Below are 22,165 nucleotides of genomic sequence, written 5' to 3' on the forward strand. Positions count from 1 at the left end.
ATTGCATGTTCAACAGTAGTATACCCATATACAATATAATTTGAAATAAAAAGCAATACATCTATTTTTTTTAAACATATGAAATTTCGGCCACCATAATAACATTATAATAAAAAAACCTTATAATAAACTTGAATTTCAGAAAAAAATATGAATTAATTGTAAAAAAAAATCGATCTGAATTCTATTTAAAAAAATGACAAATATAACATTTTCTGAATTTTAAAAAAGATACTGAGGTGAGACTACGAGTCTTTTTTGTAAGTAGTAATATGTATAACAAGGTTACATTGTTATGTTACTAAATGGAGTGGTGTAATTGTATCTGAGGGCTAGAGGCGACGGTAAATCGCGATCGTTCTGTGTTGTACTATAAATCCGCCATTGTTAGAAGTTGAACTGAGTATTTATATCAGACGGTGTACAAATAAACATTACACGACAAAAGAATGTAGGAGAAATTCACAAATTATATATATATATATAATATGCACAAGTCACTATAGATGATGCAAATACTCTAATATACATATAGACCAGGTATTGTCGTCCGTTTATAGACAGCTAATGTTTTGACACGGTGTTTACGAATAATATATATACACATATATATAATGTATACAATGCATAAATTATATATATAATATATAACTGCTATATACACGTACACCTGCTTAGTTGTCTATTCATCGATGGTCAATGCTTTGACACGGTGTGTACACAGTATAGCAAAGAGTCAGTTGCAATACACTATAGCCGCCATTCTTATCGCGTTTATACTATGACCCTTCTCGCCCTAATTTAGTGTGAAGTATACAATTCCAAAGATTGTTACATCAAATATGTTCTTAAGGCTTTAAAAGGATTCTCATAATCCAATAGAAATAAAAGTAAAACGGTAAACAACAACAAATGTAAAACAAATATACAAACAATAATAGTCCATTTTACTAAAAGTTTTCTGTTTATGACTCGAGGCTATCAAAATGTACAATTTCTTTATATGTAACAACATAATCACCTTTCATCTCATCAATCATGCAGTAATTATTTGAATTAACAATGAATGTACACTGTCATTTAGATTATACTCATCTATAAACGATGTGCAACATTATATCAGCTGTGTCAATTATGACGAAATGAGTGAGTCAAGCAGCAAAATATTCTATTCACTTGAATATTTTAGAAATAATATGTTCTGTTTTGGTTTAAAATGTATCCATTTGATAGTCGTGACCCTGTTTTGAATTCTGTTCTTCATAAAAAATGTTCACCATGAGTACATGATGCATTTCCTTTAATTGTCACGCATCACAGGCGTGGTCATATATTATTTACACAAATTTAAACAACACCTGTATGCACGTCCGTTCCTAAGTGTGATTTCTCAACCAAATACTCAAACATTCTATTTTGGACGGAACCGTTAAGTTCTTATTTAGGCTTGTAGTTTTATACTTGGTAGAAATTTGGATAAATGTTTCGAGGACACGTTTTGTGGGTTACCATAACAACAATCAGAAAGAAGTATTTTCAAGTAGACATTTCAATATGATCTGTTGTAAAACCCTCAAACTAATCTTAAATTTTGAAATTATTCTTGTTATTACCACATCAAAGATGTCAAGTATTTCCTTTCTGGTCTAAAATAGACCTAAATTCATTGAAAAATTTATCAAAATAAGGATTTTTGTTTGATATATATAATGGTGGGAATAGTTTGTACCAGGCAACAAAATCAATGACCTTTAACCCCTGAAGGGTAAAGATGGATCGGTGACGTTTTTAAAATAATGCATCACCACAGGTGACATAATGGGCGTGAATAGACATCCATAGGTCAAATTGCTACCATGCCCCACTTTGATAAACAAAAATAGAAAATTGTATAACTAACATTTATTTATCGCCTGGCTGTGATCGTCTCGACACGGCTCGTAAGTTTTTATGACCTTAGTGGGTTTCGATGTGTTATTATACCAGGTTCTAGTACGAGGGTGTGCCGTCAACCTATTCGGGGTTTTGTTGACAGTACAATGCACTTCTGTATAGAGTAAAAGGCAGTAAAACTAAGACCTATACAATGGCTACTCGAAGTCTGTCAACTCCAGTATAGTCAATCAATGCATCGATTGTTCACATAGCCTGCATAGCGTCCCGTGAACTTAGCAAATGACATCAACAAAAAATAAACACTAGAAGATAGTTTTGAATTCACCTGTTGGCCTAATATAAATTTATACGCATACTAAATCTATGTTGCACCGTTCCCAAAGTCAAAAACCCCGCGATTGCACCCCCTCCCTTTCCATACACTCTATACAGAGATTTTCCCGTAGTTCCTATTGATCCCAGTAAATTTGAGTCGTTGGAACCTCTATTCCTGGCCTAGTACATTTTTGTCTCTTTTCTGTTTTTCCAATCTCTGGTTGACGTACTTGACGATATCTGGAGTCACTTTCAAGTTGAACTTCAAGTCCATTAGTCCTGGGTATGGTGTGTGAGCCCCTTGACCAGCGCGTTGGATGCTCGGATAGCCACAATCAACAAGTGGGTGAGTTGCCGTAATGAACATTAGTCGATCAAAAAATTCAACGTGGTCGCCTTGGTACTTGAACATACCTTCCGTTAGTTCGCGAACGCCACTCGATATCTGATAATTGCTGATAATTTCCATCTGAGGGGGGAATTTTTCTCTTAGCATAGACAGCCATTTGACTTTGGGCAACACGATAGGCACGATCTCAATTTCCCACTGCACGTCAACATTGATGGCTTGCAAGTTTTTTATTATACTGATGTACGGTTCCGAACCAGTGACATCGTGATCGTTGAAGCGATCGTTGGCGGAATTAAAAAACGGCAAGGTACTCATTGGACCAGGGCGATGAATTATCAACATTTTTCCATACTCCGATAAGGATTTCATCATGAACGTAAAAGTATCACGAGGACCAGTAAAATGTTCGACAGCGTCCCGAAGTAATATCTTGTCGAAGGGGGCTATTTTATCCTTCCCTTGACCCTCGTCGGAATCACTTGCAAGTTCACGAAAATACTCTTCTGCCCCAACATGTGCGATTTTGAACGGCAACATGCGTTGATTCGGAGTTTCTTCGTAGTGAGTTTTGCCGGGGAAAACATTGATCATTGGCTCTAACAAGCAGAACTTTTCTTTTATCTTGGATGCTAGACTACCTCGTCCGGGTCCAATGTACGCCAATCTGTCATTCGTATTCAACTCCAAATGTTTGTGGACTAGCTGGAAAAGCTGTTCTTCATAAACTTTCCCGAAGCTATATTTTTCTTCCTCCTCCAGATCAGGAATATTTAATTTGTGTTGCCATTTTTCAGATATGACAGAAAACGGCTGGGGTTGGTCAGGTAACGAGACAGCCATTTTGGATCTTGCAGCGTAACACTTGTTGTACGTGAAACTAGAGGTGTCACAAACCCACTGTGAGTGTCTACCACGACTTGTGTGACAACTCTCAATATACCACCACCGACACTGACGAATAAAGTCGCTGACGATTCTCTAAACTCCTTACAGGTTGGCTACATGAAATGCGGCGTCTAACACAGATTTCGAGTTTTCGTAGCTAGGCAAGGTATACGGTCTACATGTATGTAGTAAGGTTGAACACGCTGACATAACTTTGACAGGTTTACACTGAATACGTCGATGGCCGACTAAACATGGTACAATGAACCGTTGTTGCTATAGCGACAGCCGAAGGCTAAACAATCGCGGGTTCACACGAGCTCAACACTGCGCTGGCAGTTCTGTAACAATCACTAAAGACTCTATTCTATATGGACGTGCACAGAATGAAATAAATACAAAATATCTTTACTGAGACTTGTCTGGAATTATTGAAACAGTGACGTAAGCAAAGTTCCACACAAAATAAGTATAATTTGGTAGAATTTATACAAACACAGAGAAATTTATATTTAAGTCATTAAATTTTAATGATGGTCGATGTACAATGTTGATGTATTGTTAACACGCTTGATGTGTTATGTTATTGAGACTGTTACTATTCCATTACTTGAGTCGAGTACAAGTATTTCTTGCCAATAATTTATAGGGAGGTATACAGACTGATAAAACTTTTCTATACGCTGATGTGTAGTGTAGTCACCATTTCATATAATTTACGAATTGCTCATGGAAGCTAGTGAAGAGATGTAACCAACTTTAGTAAATACTTTATTTTGATTTATCAATATTTGTAATATATGAATTATATGTTTTATGTTGTACTTATTGAAACGTAACGTGTATATGATCAGTTAGAAAAGAAATCAAACTCGTCAAAACCTAATTAATTTCTTGGTAAGCTATTAATATCCTGGTACGTAAAATCTTCATCATTGTATCTGCGCCCTCTAGAGATGCCGAGCCTACACTCTGCATTTCTGCAATATTAATATTTAAGTCTTTTAAGACAAGAGACAATTTTATCCAGTTATGAGTGATACCGACACCTATAATGTTTTCATTTCTTATAACAACATTTATTTATTTATTGTACATATTAGTTTTTTGACCACCCCTGCCCTGTCATGTAAAAATATCACATTCTTTGTACGATGGGCTGTGGTCCTTTACTGAAATAAATAACTACTGTAACTGTTAAAGGTCTAGGACGGATTGGGATTAAAATTTCAGATGTAGACCTATACACAGATAAGTAACACGTGACCTAAGTATATATAAAGGTTGGTCCTGAACAAGAGAATGATCTCATTTTATCCTCGGGCTTAAATAGTTCCACTGATAAGATAACAGTAATGCCAAAACATTGGAACTTTAATCCCAGGTCCGAACCATGCACGTGTATTCATACTGTATACGTACTGTAGACCCGGACTTGGACGTCAATGTATAACGTATAGTACATAGTATGAGATAATTAAGCTAGTTAAAAGAATTGACAAGTTAGTGTAAATATGTGTATGCTTTTCAAAGCAATAATATTTTATTAAGTTTCTGGGCTTTGAAGGGTAAAGTGTGCAACTGAGAGAGAGAGAGAGAGAGAGAGAGAGAGAGAGAGAGAGAGAGAGAGAGAGAGAGAGAGAGAGAGAGAGAGAGAGAGAGAGAGAGAGAGAGAGAGAGAGAGAGAGAGAGAGAGAGAGAGAGAGAGAGAGAGAGAGAGAGAGAGAGGGAGAGGGAGAGGGAGAGGGAGAGGGAGGGAGGGCGAGGGGAAGGAGGATAATTTTGTTCAGTAAATGAGTATAATTTTGACCTAATAAACCGTAGCATAATGTTTCATCAGTAGCTGTATATATATAAGCAGTGGCCACATCAGAAGGTTAACATAATTTCAAATCAATTTAGGGTGACGTAATAAGTTCAATTTATTTTACCTTTCATATATCAATTGGTTTCGATTTCCCAAAACATAAACGCGCGATTAATTTTTCGTTCGCCGAATTTAACGATCATATGAGAAATGTTCAAGTTGTAAGAGAAATTGGGATTAACTTAACTGCCAGAACTGTGGTGTACATTAGCGCCAGTATAACAACTTTATTCCATTTCATTTGTAAATGTTTATACTTTATACTTTAATTTGCCAATACACTGGTATAGCCATAACCCAGCCGCAAGGGGGCGTCATTCACTATCATGATCGCGACTTGATATCCAGACTGTGAAGGGATGTAATGATAGAGTGACATAAGGAGTGACGCCTGATGAGGGAGGATAAAATAAAGTAGTCTTCGATTTACAAGGGCGTAACATCTAAAAAATGGAGGGGGGGCATCAATTTTAATTTGGGGGAGTTATTGTTGATAAATGATATAATCTATTATAAAGTGATTTTGTTGAATGTGACAGTTCTATCGGAATGTCAAAATTCATATCGATCAATGATTTAAAAAGTAAAAAAAGTAAAGATCTGAAAATCTGAAGTTTAAAATATCAATAAAATTATAATACTATACTAAGACGTAAAAAAATTGTGTGGTTCAGATTACATTCAATTTTAAAAAAGGTTGGGTAGGTAGATTTTTTATTTTATTTTTTTTTCATGTGTGTGTCTAGTTCAGGGTTTACATTTTTTCCAGATGGTCTCTGTGTTGTTTATTTCTTCCTATCAGATGTACAGCCATTACAGATTGGAAGAAGAGTTTAATATATTGTCTTTTTAAGTTGATGTCAGTTTCTGCATCCACTATTTCTTGCGAGACTTCACGATTTTCGCGATTTTAATACTATTTTTCTCTAATACGTAAAAAAAGTTTAGGGTCGGTGTGAAAAACTAGGTGGGGTCGGGTAACAAACAACTTTTTATTGTCCTAACTAACGGTTCAATTGAAGCTTCCAGCCTGGATTGTTTCAAAATAAAACTGAAGACTTATTAAGTTATTTGTTCACCAAAGCATATGGTGTGCTTTAGCTATTCAGTGCTACTGAACAGATCATCGCTCTGGAAATCAGCGCTATAGAAATTGGATTGGTTGGTTGATTGATTGATTGATTGATTGGTTGATTGATTGATTGATTGATTGATTGATTGATTGATTGATTTAATAAATGAACGCACTGGATTAATCGTACAAATCAAAATAATTTTGGAATTAAACTAATCGTAGAATTATGATAATGAATTTGCTTTCAATTTATCAATAATCAATATATCGACAATTCATTAATTATAAAGCTAACAATTGCTGTCCTCAAGGAGATAGAAGCCTATGATGATAGGTATGAGCAACCTTACAACCCTACGTCTACTTTCCAACTCAGGTACTTCAGGTACTTCCCGGTGGATTGATCCTAAATCGAGTCTATGATAACATATATGCTAATCACCACGAAGGACACATGAACAGTGTCGTATATTGGTTGTAAAAATACAATACCTGTACATACAATACTCTCTTTCAACGCGTTGGTTTACAAAGGTTAACATTGAGGTCAACTTTCCGTATACATTGATAGTTTGGTTACCAATCTTTGCCGTTTATGTAGCGTATTCAAAGGGATATTTTCAACTTATTGACCGTACGTGGCCTAAACAGTGCATTTGAAGACTTGTCTCTACAGAACAATAGCTGAAGAAGATCTGCTATTTATACACTTATGCGCATGTCGTTGCGTAAAGACCACGGACAGCAAAGATGCCATGTTGTGTACGTAAATGTTCGAAGGTGAGATTATTGTAGTCACACCCGTTTCTATTGTTAAAAATCTATTTTGAACTTTCTAAAAGTTTGTATGTTTGAAGTCATATATGATATAGAGACTAGACTAGACACTCAACCACTGGATAAATCGCTGTGGGCAATCATTTTATTTATCATGAACGTACATGTATGTACATGTAGCCTTGCGAGACAACTCTCATTTACGTTGTTGTTGACTGCTGAGACACGTCAGTAAACCAATAATATACGAGACGAAGTTCTACCCTTCCATTTAGGTCACGCTATAAAGTGGATTTTTTAAAAAAACATATGAAAACGTAGCTAGCTCCTTGTAAATTGTCAGAAAGTTGTTTATATTTAGTATAACACGACAGAATCAACGTAAGACTTTACTGTGATGTGTTGAGTATGGTAGATCATCTTACATGGGAACTGCAGAAAACTGTGACGTCATAGGTCATTTTAAGGTCACCCATTCGTGTTCCATTTCAAAATGATTGTTGCGATATATTTAAACCTGTAAGCTAAAGGTGATCTAATATCTATTTGCAAGCAGTTAATGATGAATCGGGCATGAACGACAAACAGGGATTTTCCAAGTTGGAAGTAACACAATTCGAAGGAGGTAATTATCAGTTCTAGCGTTATTTGATTTGAAGTTGTTCGACACAGACGGACGGTGAAAAAGACGATCATAATAATATGCCAACCGTGACAGATATTACCGAAGTAGATCAAGGAATGATGGAAGAACGCCAACAATCTGAAAGGTAAGAACTCGTACTTCGTAGAAAGTGTTACCGGTTCTAGTTACACGGAACCTTTGGCTGTCCTGTCATGGCGTTGCGAATACAATAACTGTGTAACCCGTGTGTGTGCATCTATGTCCAGTAGACATTGGGATGTTGTAAGGATACTAGAAGTGTAACCCGTGTGTGTACATCTATGTCCAGTAGACACTTGGATGTTGTAAGGATACTAGAATTGTTGTTCACTATATTTATAGTCATCCTTCAATGTTTCATATCATTTTATTACTTTATACAACTTAATTCTTAAGTGGAGTTAATCATTAAAGTGATGTAAACTGTATGTACAAAGAGGCTTGGTAACCGAAACTATATGGTCACCACTGTTTTCGAATATATTGGTACCCAATAAATTACGTCATTTTTATATTACATATGAATACTTAATGTGAGAGTTAAACTTCTAGCAGTTGCTAGATAAGTTTATAATTCAATATGTTGTTAGAATAATGCTGCATTAAAGATATCTCAAAATATGAAGTTATGGGTCTCGCACAGAAAACTCATATCAGTGACAGTGTGTCACGTGACTGCAATGTCCTCGGAAATGACATCACATTTTTCCCTGACTTTAAAAATTATTGTCCAATGTTTTTCAAACTTGTTATTTTACGAATTTATCTACTTCAGTCTGTATGGATTTCAAAAATTCAGTTCATATCTGAGTCACGACTCTAAAAATAACACATGTTTAAAATTGTATCATGCTACAAACCATCAGACTACTATATACGGACTTCCGCTAGTTAAGTTTCAAACTTAGTTGTTATTGTAGTTGTGTCTGTTCCTTCTAGATATGAGTGACGTCATCACTATATACAAATTGTGATACAAGGAAATGTCATTTTAAAAATAAGTTTTATTTTGGACTCTTATGAAAAAAAATGTAGATTTAGCAAGAAAGCATATACACCCATGTTCTTGGACACATGGTTTACATTTTTTAGATATTATCGGTGAACACAAGAAATTAGAACAAGAAATATTTCAGTCTAAACGTGTACAGCGCAGTATAACAAGAACACATTTACCAACGACATCTTTCAGCCGAATATCATTCAAATTACATCGTTATAAAAACATCAGGCCCTTTTACGGCAACGCTTATAGATAAAGCACCAGACCCATTAATGCTTACACAACCAGATCTATTTTTACGACAAATATAAAACATGTGTTGCTATTGATAACACCAATCGATGGTTGCATGTGTGGCCGTTAATAATGACAATTCTAAAAGTACAAAAGCTGACTTCTTTTCCCCAAATTTGTAATTTCTTTTATAGCCAAAAGAGAGGAAAAGATGGCCCACCCTTGTGGAGGAAAGTGCTTACAGTTCTTTGTAATTTCATAGTAATATTCATTTGTGTTGGGTTAAACTATGGAATGTGGCCATTTATCAACGAACTACGGATATTCCATCAAAAATATGATAAGACACAGTCAGTGGACCCTAAATGGATGATGTATATAAATATCATCGTACTGTATGTAACAGGTATGGTAAATACATCGTTTAATTTTTATTTTCGAACACTGTATGGGCGTGAAGTAAAGAGCGCCCGCAACGACGGATCTTCAAGAAAATGTATCTTTACAAGGCACTTTGTTCATTGTTTACAACTTCGCACACCTTCATATATTTGGTGAGTCTTTCGAAGGTGACATGTTTCAATTCACTGTCAAGTTTAAAGGAAAACAAAATTTACCACTATCGAGACTATGCCACTGAGTTATTTGTGACTGTCATATTTTGTTATGTGGACACTAGAAGTCTGTCAGATGAAACGAAATATAAGAAACACATCATTACAAAATAAACGAATAATTAACTAGCGTCAAATACACAACTCTTAGCTAGCTAGCACGACACATTTACACGCTTTACCATCTTTTTATTCTACACCAATAGGTCCTCTGGCATGTTACTTGACACACAAGTTTTCTCCCCGTGTGGTGATGTCCATTGGTGTTGTTCTGTCAACAACAGGACTTGTTTTCTCAGCGTTTGCAAAGAGTGTTGGATTACTTTGTTTCACGTATGGAGGAGTTACTGGTAGGGTTTTAACCATTGTTGTAATGAAACTCATTATTTACTTTTACTTTTTCTGTCGTTTTAGATAAGTTTTATTGGTTAGACTGGCATGGTCGTTTCTTTTTTTCTAATTCAGTTGTCTATAGAATAAAATTTCAGTAATTTTAAAATCATTTTTCGAAATCTCGGTTGACTGCAAATTCTCGCGTAATTGCAAATCGTAAACATCGCTTTTGACTGACTTGTTACGACTTTTCTTTTCTTCTCTTCATGATCAGGGTTTGGATATGGACTCATTCTGACACCAAATTTAGGAATTCTTCAAGATTGCTTCGAAAGTCGGCGGCACAAAACTCAGCGACACGTCTTATTTAATGCCATAGCCTTCATCGGACTGAGTGTCGGCATGTTGGTTTTCCCGCCACTTTTCAAACACGCGACAAATTTGTATGGCCGCCGAAGCATTTTAACAATTATGGCATGTATGGACATCCAGTTATTAATTCCGGCGATGTATTTGCAACCTATCACGAAATCTGACAAAGGTGACATCACACTCTCGATTGTTACTAAGCTATTGAGAAGAGTTTACTGTACGGAAAAGCGATTCGTATTAGTCGGAATCATTCTTTTTGTTGGTGTCGCTCACAGCAACCTTATCATACACCTTCCGAATGTGATGGCTTCAACAGAAACCATGGCAACGATGAATCAAACAAATGCTATGACCTATGACTTTAGAGACACAGAAACATTGTTCATAGCATGTGCTGGTGCTATGATATTCGGACAATTGTTCCATGGAGTGTGTTCTTTACGCAGATTGACTCCGGCATACGAAAAAAGATATGTGTTATTTGTATTCCTCATCTCAGTAGTACTCACCACCATCACAGCGATTGTTAGTAAATTTACCGATACCTTTACGGGATTGTTCGTTGTTTCTGTCCTGGTTGGACTCTTTAGTGGAGTGTATTTTCCACTAGCATTCGTTTCGATTGAATACTGTCGCCCCCATGATGTTGGAAGGACAACCTCCTTGGGTTCAATTCTACCGTTATTAGGTCTTGGAGCTCTTGTTGGTCTGCCAATTGGAGGTAAGAAAGTGTTGTTTATTTCACAAACTAAGACAAAATAGAGAATATGTGTTGCTTACTTACATGTTTATTGAATTCGTTTATCGGCGCGGCGCTGTAATGTGTCGTGTCGCCCCCGCCCTCACCGGTAAGCTCGTGAAAGGGTTGGCCTACAGCGTGAGGGCGCCCTGTCACGAGGTAACTTAAACACGCCAATGAAGACGAATCTTTATAAAGATTGAAATGGGTCGTCTCAGTGGTGGCCTCATCATATTTCAGGGCCTTGAGTTATACGACTCCAAAAATAGAAACAGTTTTCAGAATTCTAAGCATCCTGGAAATCAAACACAATTCATTGTTGTCCACGACAGGGACCAGAATTCCATATTTCTGCTATCAATAATGTACATGAAATTAATTACAATTAATTCTATATTTTTATTCCTTCGATAGATGCATCTAGTAAATACCTTGGGTTTCCACTGTTACCAGCAGCTATCTCCATGGGTATAGTATCATGCTTTATGATATACGAGGCAGCGTGCGAAGGCAGAACAAGTATACGTAGAAATTCCAGAAGTGCTGACTTGTACGATGATGAGTCGACAAACTCCGCAAGATCTACGCATGGTACAATACCAACAACAGACAGCGGACCAGTGGTACTATCTCAAATATTTGGGAGGAACGTTAACGATCCTGCAAATAGACCTCAAGTGAATATTGGACACTTACATGTTCATTTTAATAACGCCCCAGAAAATAAAGATTCGAGGCAAGTCAGATTTCAACTGACCAATTTTGGAGAAGAGAGAAAAAAGAGAGAACTGGATAGATTTAACTCATTACCATGTGGATTATAATCCAATTTCAACATTTAAAAGGAGATATGCATGTATATTGAATATTTTTGTGATGGATTTTAGCACTTGAGAGTAGGAAATGACACGTGACACTTTTAAGAGAATGCCACAAATTACAATACAATAAGTTTGACTACAACATAATCCATTTTTAACTATCACAAAAAAGGTAACACAAACATTTATTTACTCTACGTTTGATTGTTACAAAGGGATAGAATAGAATAGAATAGAATAGAATAGAATAGAATAGAATAGAATAGAATAGAATAGAATAGAATAGAATAGCGACCCTTTCTCATACCGACTGTATACAAAAGAATAGATAACATGGATTGTTCAATTTACACGGACAGGACACGTGATACCACGATAATGTTTTAATTTTTAACCCTATTATCACCATGGTTACTCAGAATAATACAGCGTCAAAGCAAGGACCATATGGTATTAAAAGACATCAGACATTGGCATACTTTCAATCAAAAAGAAGACATTTTTTGTTTTACAATTTTTTGTACTAACTGGCTATCTTATATTGTTTATAAAGTTAATATGTTTTCATGTCCTCCAGTGATTTACTTGATAGCAAATTGAAAAGTACAACCTTTCGTTTTCGCTATGAGCACACAAAACGACCCCTTACCAACGGACCATCCTTGTATGGTAGTGGTAAGGCAGTTGCCCTGGGGGAGGGGTTGTTGTTGTTGTTGCTGTTGTTGTTGTTGTTGTTGTTTCAAGTCTAGTACTATCACTTAAACTTACACTATCATTAATGTCATCCTTATGAAGAGAGTAGAATATAATCTTCTGAGAAGTTCCGTCAAAAGTTAAAGCTAATAAATATGGTCAATACTGAAACTTCTATAGTATTCCAAACTGTACGCTGTGCTACAAAGGGCCATGAAAACCACCACGTGATTGGCCACTGTGATACAAAGGGCCATGAAAACCACCACGTGATTGGCCACTGTGCTACAAAGGGCCATGAAAACCACCACGTGATTGGCCATTGTGATGCTAAGGGCCATGAAAACCACCACGTGCTTGGCCACTGTGATGCTAAGGGCCATGAAAACCACCACGTGATTGGCCATTGTGATGCTAAGGGCCATGAAAACCATCACGTGATTGGCCACTGTGATACCGGGAAGTTCTATAACCAAATCAGTTTTGATTCTCATCTCATCATGAAGCAGCAAGACGTACTTGTTGTGTTATCCCCGATGCTGAGAAAAATATTTTCTTGACTTTCTCCTGCACCCATGGTATATATAACCTGCTATAATTATTCGCATACACTGTAAATAAACGACGAGATAGAATTGATATCAATGCAATCACACAGCCCCCCCCCCCACCCACCCCCTCCCCGACCGTGCACACCACTCTAAATTGACCAATACTTTTTTGATTGCTTCCATGATATATTGCGTCCGCTGATAGAGTTTATTCGGGGGAATATCACACATTGGTAGTAGTGTTCTACTGCCTTGGCTATGACTTTAAAACATTTCAAAGACTAGGTTACTATTGACTGACTCTAGCTTCCAACGTACATACACCCTGTAGGTGTACACAACATACAGTATAGCCTGGTTACTCTTGACTGATTCAGAGATTGATTGTGCGAATATAACTTTCAACGTGCACACCCCCTGTAGGTGTATACAACATACAGTATAGCCTGGTTACTATTGACTGATTCAGAGATTGATTGTGCAACTCTAACTTCCAACGTACACCCCCTGTAGGTGTACACAACATACATTAGCCCGTTGTTAATAAATCATCAATAGTTGTCAAAAGATGCTTTTAAATTGGTAAGTCTACTTTCTGAACATGATAACAGAAAGCATAAAAAACACCAGTCTACATCGACGGGACCTGGTCGTTATAACCGAGAGACGAACGTCCTGGGAAAGTTCAAACTATTTGCCTACAAATGGACAGATTACTGATTACGTAGATTACTGCTCTATCATTCTACCAGAAAATCAAAGTAAAAACATTAAGAAACCTACTGTTTGAGGGAGAGATATCGCATACTTAGTTGATTTCGGCCATGTCCTCTCAACATTCAAGGATATAATCGAAACAAACCAACTAATCAAGCTAATAGTCTAGTCTGAAAGAGAAGGGAGGCACATAAACGAAAGGTAGAAGAAAACGAAAGTGAACAACAACAAATTATTGTCTAAATATGATGAACCCTTCAAATCCACGTCTCATATATGCGTGTAGGTACTTCACGCTTGATTAGCCTTAAATCTTGTCGAGTCTGTGAGACTATATGCTGAAAGACTATGCTAATCCACTGACCACGCATGACTAGTGTCGTATACTGTCATAAAATATTCAATACCTATCCAATAAACAAAGCTCTCTTACAAAGCATCTGGCCTACAAAGGTTAACATTAGGGTCAACTTTTCGTACACAACTTTCGTTTTGCGACTCTTTACGGTTTGTGTTGCGCACTCGATCTCAGACCACCAAACTGCTCTGAGGCTACGTACAGTGGACATTCATGAATTGTAGGCCCTACATAGCCAAAACAGTTCAAGTAAGACTTACACCTACAAATCAACAGGTGGAGAAGGTATGTGTAGTCATGGAGGTATAAGGAGAGATACAGTTTTTATATTACCATATCAACCTTTATGTGTATGTCTCGTCGCGTCAAAAACTAGGACGGCAAAGATACCATGTTGTTTACGTAAATGTTCGAAGCTAAGATTATTACAATCACACCCGTTGTTATTATTAGTATGTTACATATGTTGCCTTAATTTTGGACTTTCTACAAGTTTGTATGCTCCGAGTTAAACACACATACGATATGCAGTCAATGTGGTCTATATGTAGGTCGATATGCAGTCAATGTGGTCTATACGTAGGTCTATATTTAAAGTTGCGAGACGTAAACGGATACTATATGAGGCGAATTTTACCCGTCCATCTTAGGACACGTTACAAAGAGGAACTAGGCTTCTCGATCGTACAATCTTGGTTTTTTTAAAATTAATATTATGGGTGTGGTCATTTCCTTTGGGGGGGGGGGGTCGGTTTTCCGATCGAGCAGGGAAAAGTATGATTATTACGTATGTGTTTACTTTCTCCGTATGTTGAGTGTCTTAAGTTATTACATGTCAATATAATCACAATAAACGTCATAGGTCATTCTAAGGTCAGCCCTTAGTCTCTCATTTCATTTATTGCATAAACTCAGACCTAAAGATGACATGGTCTATATTTTGTAAACAGTGAATGAATTGTGAACCAACGAGAAGAAGAGTGTTCAAAGGTATGAAATAACAACAAGACTAACCGACAGTTATAGTGTGTCAGAAGAACGCGATCTTAACATGCCAACCTTGACAGACATTACTGAAGAGGATCAAGAGATGATTGATCAGCAGCAACAGCCGCCACAGCTGACAAAGTAAGAAGTCATACCCATTAAAAACTGGCTCGAACTAGTTATATGCATGAATTAAGGCCCTTCTTTCCTGTCATGCAATGCTGTGTTTATTATATTTTACTTGATTTATCTCTTGGTAAATTCATCTCATCAGTCAGACAGTGGTCATGATGTTACACACATACCATTATACATTATCCAACGAGAGGCGGGGTTACATACGTACGTACGTACATTTGGTTTCACTTTGTACTCATAACGGTCTATTAATAGTTGTAAAAGCTCAGAGTTAGAATTCTAACTAGGACGCCATTTCGAGAGAAATCAGAGTTCAAATTACAATACATACACAAACTTATACACACTGACTACAGGCGCTTGGTAACCGAAACTCTGCAGTGTGTGGCGTTTATTATCGAATTTATTGATACTAACACAATAAATTATATCCATGTCATGGTGTTATTTTTCTACATGTATATCACATCTGAATACCATTTGTGAGAGCTCACCAGTTAAGTTGCTAGACATCACGTGATATGTTTAAGTCATAGTCATCAATAGAAATAAATCAGTCAGAAGCTATGTAGGTGATAATTCAATGATTGGTATAAATCAATAGCCGAACGTCCTATCAATCTTACTATGCCATATTGTCGTTGGGGTGAACTTTCGGTTAGAGTTTATTGGTTGCCACTCGTCCGATATACATATGTGGGTGAAATGCCTTTGTATGGTCGTTAATTAATGCAGAATGCACCTCGGGACAAATTTCCATGAAAATCAAAGTTCTCCAATTCTTCCAAAATCTTTGCCATATGAAATTTCTTGCTGGTCCTTATGAAATAATAAAAGAAACGTGGAGGTTCATTGTCTCGTTTTTCGTTATTCGGCGGCCATATTGGATTCTAATTTTGATAACACTTTGACCTTTATTATGGAGACCTCAGGCTCTACTTGTTTCCCTTAATTTTAACTGACAATAGGTTGGAGTTTTCCTGAGCAAAGTAACAGAAAAAGTTTACATGACATATTTCTGATGTGTATGTCATGTATACTAGTTTACTTAGGCAAAAAAAATGTTTGGTTCTGGTAACCCGACCCAACCTAGTTTTAAACTGCCACCCTAAATATTTTTTGTAATTCGAAAATATTATCGAAAATTGGAAAAAAAATTGAGCTACGCAAGAAATAGTGAGATTTGAAGACGCCATTGTCTTGTGTGATCAAAACAACATGGTGGAATACAGCGTATCACACAGTGTCGTCTGCGTATCGAGATTAGATCACTGAGAAGTCTCTGTTGACATCTGTATTAATAGGACGAGAACATTGGACAGATCCTCGAAGATAAAAAAAATATCCTACCAATCCACCCTAATTTGAAATTAAGCGTTATCAATTTTGTTGTTGTTGGCCTTGCCTAGAATAACAATGATTTCTTTTATAGGAAAAGACAAGACGAGCCACCCTTGGGAAGGAAAGTGTTTACAGTTGTAAGTGCTTTCGTAGTAATCTTCATTTGTGTTGGGTTAAACTATGGAATGTGGCCATTTATCAACGAACTACGGATATTCCATCACAAATATGATAAGACACAGTCAGTGGACCCTAAATGGATTGTGTATATAAATATCATCGTACTGTATGTAACAGGTATGGTAAATACATGGTTTTGGCTAATTCTCATTTTCGGACACTTTATGTGTTGGCACAATTTATAGAGCTTTATGTATATAAATGTCATCATATTTTATATAAAAGGCATCATGGCAAATTTGTGGATAATCCAATACTTTATGTGACGGTCAAAAGTTAAAGAGCACCGCAAAAATGATTCCTTTAAAGCATAATTCAAATGTCTTGATACGTATAGCTTGTGAAGGTGAAATGTTTGATAAAATGGTCAAACTTAAAGATGTATAGTTTGTCAGAGTTAGAGTCAATTGTATTCGTCATATTTTGTGGGCCCCGACATCGAGGCTGTAAATTGTACAGCGGAACGAAATAGATAAATCATCACGAATGAATGAATGTAAAGTTTAACTCGTAACGTGGCAAAAGTATAACTCTTGGCTCAGTGGCTAGACATATTAATATGCGCCACTACCCGTACCCATGACAAATTGATTTCATCTTTGTTCTCTACACTGACAGGCGCAGTCCCTCCTCTGGCGAGTTACTTGGCAAACACATACAAATGTCTTCGTTGTGTAACGACAAAAAAACTTTCTCCTCGTGTGGTGATGTCCGTTGGTGTTGTTCTGTCAACAACAGGACTTGTTTTCTCAGCGTTTGCAAAGAGTGTTGGATTACTTTGTTTCACGTATGGAGGAGTTACTGGTAGGTTTTAACAAGTGTTATAATGTGATCAGTATTTATATATCGCATTTTAAATTAAATTATACATTACATTGCTATGATTGTTTTTCTCCAATTTAATTGTGATAAATCACTTTTCGTAAACCCGAGTGACTTGCCAAGCCCTGCTTTTACTGTTTGCTAAACCGTGAAAACATCTCTTTTCACTGACTTGTCCCGTTTTTTATTATTTTCAGGGTTTGGATATGGACTCATTCTGACACCAAATCTAGGAATTCTACATGATTGCTTCAAAAGTCGACGGCGAGTTTTCTTTAATGCCATAGCGTTCATCGGACTGAGTGTTGGCATGTTGGTTTTCCCGCCAATTTTTAAACATACGTCAAAAATATATGGTCGTCGAAGCATTTTCACGATTATGGCATGTATGGACATCCAGTTACTAATTCCGGCGATGTTTTTGCGGTCACTCGGGAAATTTGACTATGGTGGCATCAAATTTTCGGAGATACTGAAACGTGTTTACTATGAGGAAAAACGCTTCGTGTTGGTCGGAATAATGTTTTTCGTTGGTGTCGCTCACAGCAATCTTATCACACACCTTCCGAAAGTGATGGAATCAACAGAAACCATGGCAATGATGAATCAAACAAATACGATGACCTATAACCTTAGAGACACAGAAACATTGTTCATAGCATGTGCTGGTGCCATGATATTCGGACAGTTATTCCATGGAACGGGTTCCTTACGCAGATTGACTCCGGAATACGAAAAACAGTTTGTGCTATTTACATTTCTTATCGTCGTAATATTGACTACGATCACAGCCATTGGTAGTTATTTTGCCGATAGTTTCACAGAATATTTTATTACATTTGGTTCGGTTGGAGTTTTTAGTGGAATGTATTTTCCACTAGCATTCGTTTACGTTGAATACTCAACTGATGATGTTGGAAGGACAACCTCCCTGGGTTCAATTCTACCGTTATTAGGTGCTGGAGCTCTTGTTGGTCTGCCAATTGGAGGTAAGAATTGGAAGTTTTTAACAGTTAATCGGAGGTAAGAAGTTGTTGTGTTCAAGAAAAGCATAGATGTGACACGTAAGCTATCAAACTCATAATCTAAAAAATTGTTCTTTTTTTATTCCTTCGATAGATGTATCTAGTAAATACTTGGGGTTTCCACTGTTACCTGCAGCTATGTCCATGGGTATAGTGTCATGCTTTATGATATACGAGGCAGTGTGCGAAAGAAATAGAAATTCCGGAAGTAGGAACCTGCATGGTGGCTCGCCAACCTCTGACATACCCACAACTGATGACAGTCAAGTGATACCTCTAAAATCTCAAATATCAGATCCAAATAGACCTCAGCAAGTGAATATTGAACATGTACATATCCATATTGGTAACGCACCGGGAAATGAAGATGAGAGGAGAGACAGATCGAAAGTTGAGTTTCCAATAAGAGACATTAAAGGAATTACGGCATCATGTCAATTCTAATTAAATTTCAGCATTTTTTTTTTATATATTACAAGATATAGAAATGTTTTGTGACGGCTTTGCTCGTACAACATTTCAAGTCTGTAAATACTGTACTGTAAGATCGTACTCGCAGTTCAGAATCCATATTTATGTAACCACATACATTTTAAATAAAAAACTGCTGTATGTTTGATTGTTAGGCCAAAAAAAAATAAAAATCTGGTTCTGGTCAGGGTAAACTTTCTAAAGTGGTGCGACGACGCGCGTTTTTTTTTTTTTTCCTAATTTTTTTTTTTTTTGGCAAATTAGTAAATACACATTTTTGACACTTTACATGCTCTCGGAAGATGTCATACAACTCTGGAAGTTGGCACTGTTGTATGGCAAGTTTTATACGATGCGGATCAATCATCCATCAGGGCATCACTAGTCACATTTACAAATTTATCTTATCGCCCAGTGATTTGCAGTTATAATCCCGATTTGCAGTTATAATCCCATCCAAGATAATGAGTCTTGCCTTGCAACCACTGTATAATGTCATTGTGCAACTTGCAACGTTAAATAACGAGAAATAGGTCTGTCCAACGGACGTAGAGGAGGCAGTGTTTTCTTTCGAGCACCGTCCATCATCAGTCTGATACGCAGTCTGTATACGGTACGATGTTTGACACGTCTTTCCAACTCATCGCAGATGGAAAGACGTGTCGAACATCGTAGCGCATACATCCAGAGCTAACTGCTTACGCTACAGGAAAATCTTTGTATTCAGAAGGCAGAACGAAACGATCACCAGAACTAAGAACACCTCGAAAGTCAGCTGAATTGATATCAACATTTCGATTGCTCACGACGTACTCAAACTTCTGACATTTTCGAAACATGTGAGCGGTTTACCACCTAGCACAGTGAACACACTATTTCCCGTGATTCCCATCAACCACGCTCATCGTACATATTACGTACACATATCGTACGGGGGATTATGGGTATGCAACAGTACTAGAAGAAAAGGGTACCCGTTACCAAATAGAAGTGCGCCATCACACGAGTTAAATTTTTTCCGCTAGCCTTGCATACAGTGTTGATCGACGGGGAATTGTAAATAAGGAACGGGAAAGCAAAAATTATCGGAAAAAAAAGGATCGACGCGGGGGTATTCAGGGCACGCGCGCGCTGACCAGAACCAGACATATTTTTTTTTTTTGGCCTTACAAAGGAAAACGTGGAGAGAAATCATGTAATCATGTAAAATGTTGCCAAAAAAGAACATTGTTACTAGTGTAAAAATTCATTCTAATTTTTCATCACATTTGATATACACATTTATATAATTAATCAGATAAAAATAATTTGTGAACAGTTCCATTTGAAAATAGAAACTGTGAATTATTCTAGGACCATGACAAATAAGATTTTTTTGGATTGGATTAGATTTTATGAATTATTTGTTTATAGTTACTTTGAAATTTAGAAGTTACTTTCTGGCTTATATTACTCAAACAAACTTCAGACATGGTACACATATGCACCCCAGCGCGCGCGCACACACACACACACACACACACACACTATCGCATATCACTGTATATACATCATTGTCAACTTGAATTCGAAAAAAAATAAGACTGTTGGTAAGGTTTGTATTGAGCCAGACAATAAAATGTAGCAGTGTTAGTATGATAAAATGTAGCAGTGTTAGTATGATAAAATGTAGCAGTGTTAGTATGATATGGGTTGTCGGTGGCCAAGTGGTTAAACCACTTGCCTCTTACACTGCGGTCGGGGTTCGATTAAATTTACCACTCTGTAAGTAAGAAGAGTATCGTTCAGTTTGACTCTACCGAACAACGCAGATTTTCCCCGGGTACTCCGGTTTCCTCCTGCATTAACACTGAACCCATGAGGGATGGCCCTCACTGGACTTCTTGGGTGACAAGTGTTTAAAGGTGCTTGTAAATGGGCTTTATGCCCGTTGGTTTACCTGAATAAATAAATATTTGTCCAGCCAAACGATAAAATGTAGCAGTGTTAATATATTTGTCCACCCAAACGATAAAATGTAGCAGTGAGTATGATAAAATGTAGCAGTGTTAGTATGATATTTGTCCAGGCAGACAATAAAATGTAGCAGTGTTAGTATGATAAAATGTGACAGTGTTAGTATGATAAAATGTAGCAGTGTTAGTATGATATTTGTCCAGGCAGACAATAAAATGTAGCAGTGTTAGTATGATAAAATGTGACAGTGTTAGATATTTGTCGAACATGGCAACATCTTGTTTCAGTTTTAGTTTGTGATTTTAACTTTTAAAACCGTTGCATGGAGTGAAGGAAACTGTAAATATATATTCCCAGTAAACTTTCTAAAATAATTTCAGTACCATTATTTTTCTACTGACCATTTTGCCTGGAGTAATATTTCATCATCAAAGAAAGGCGAAGGATACAAATGATTTTATTAATATCAACATTATAACAGATAACACTGTAAAGTTCTCAAACTCCATATTTTAATCCATGACATTTAGATTTATACAAGACATGAGAATGTTTATGAGAATGTTTTATTCTTATAACATTATTAATACCAGTGTTTGTAACCCATATTCCAAGCTCTATTAATTAGGTCGGTGTATGTGTGTATGTATGTATGTGTGTATGTATGTATGTATGTATGTATTACTACTGATCTTCGCACACAGCTGATAGACCAAGTAATAACACCCGAATCACTCTCATATCTCATATCTGACTCAACTTCTGTATGTACGTACCAGGATCACACTTGAACTTTAAAGGGAATTAGCTCAGACTACACACAGTGTTTAAAGATCTACATTGGAAATCAAGGCAAGCACCCAGCATAGTGCCTCGTTCATTGACTTCCCGCGAAGCAAAGTTTCCCTACCCAGACTGAGTGCCTGTCAGTTCCAAGTGTGCTTTATTGTGACGTCCTTAAAGTCTAAATTTACATAAC

This window comes from Glandiceps talaboti, chromosome 13 (genome assembly GCF_964340395.1).
Source record: "Glandiceps talaboti chromosome 13, keGlaTala1.1, whole genome shotgun sequence".
NCBI lineage: Eukaryota > Metazoa > Hemichordata > Enteropneusta > Spengelidae > Glandiceps > Glandiceps talaboti.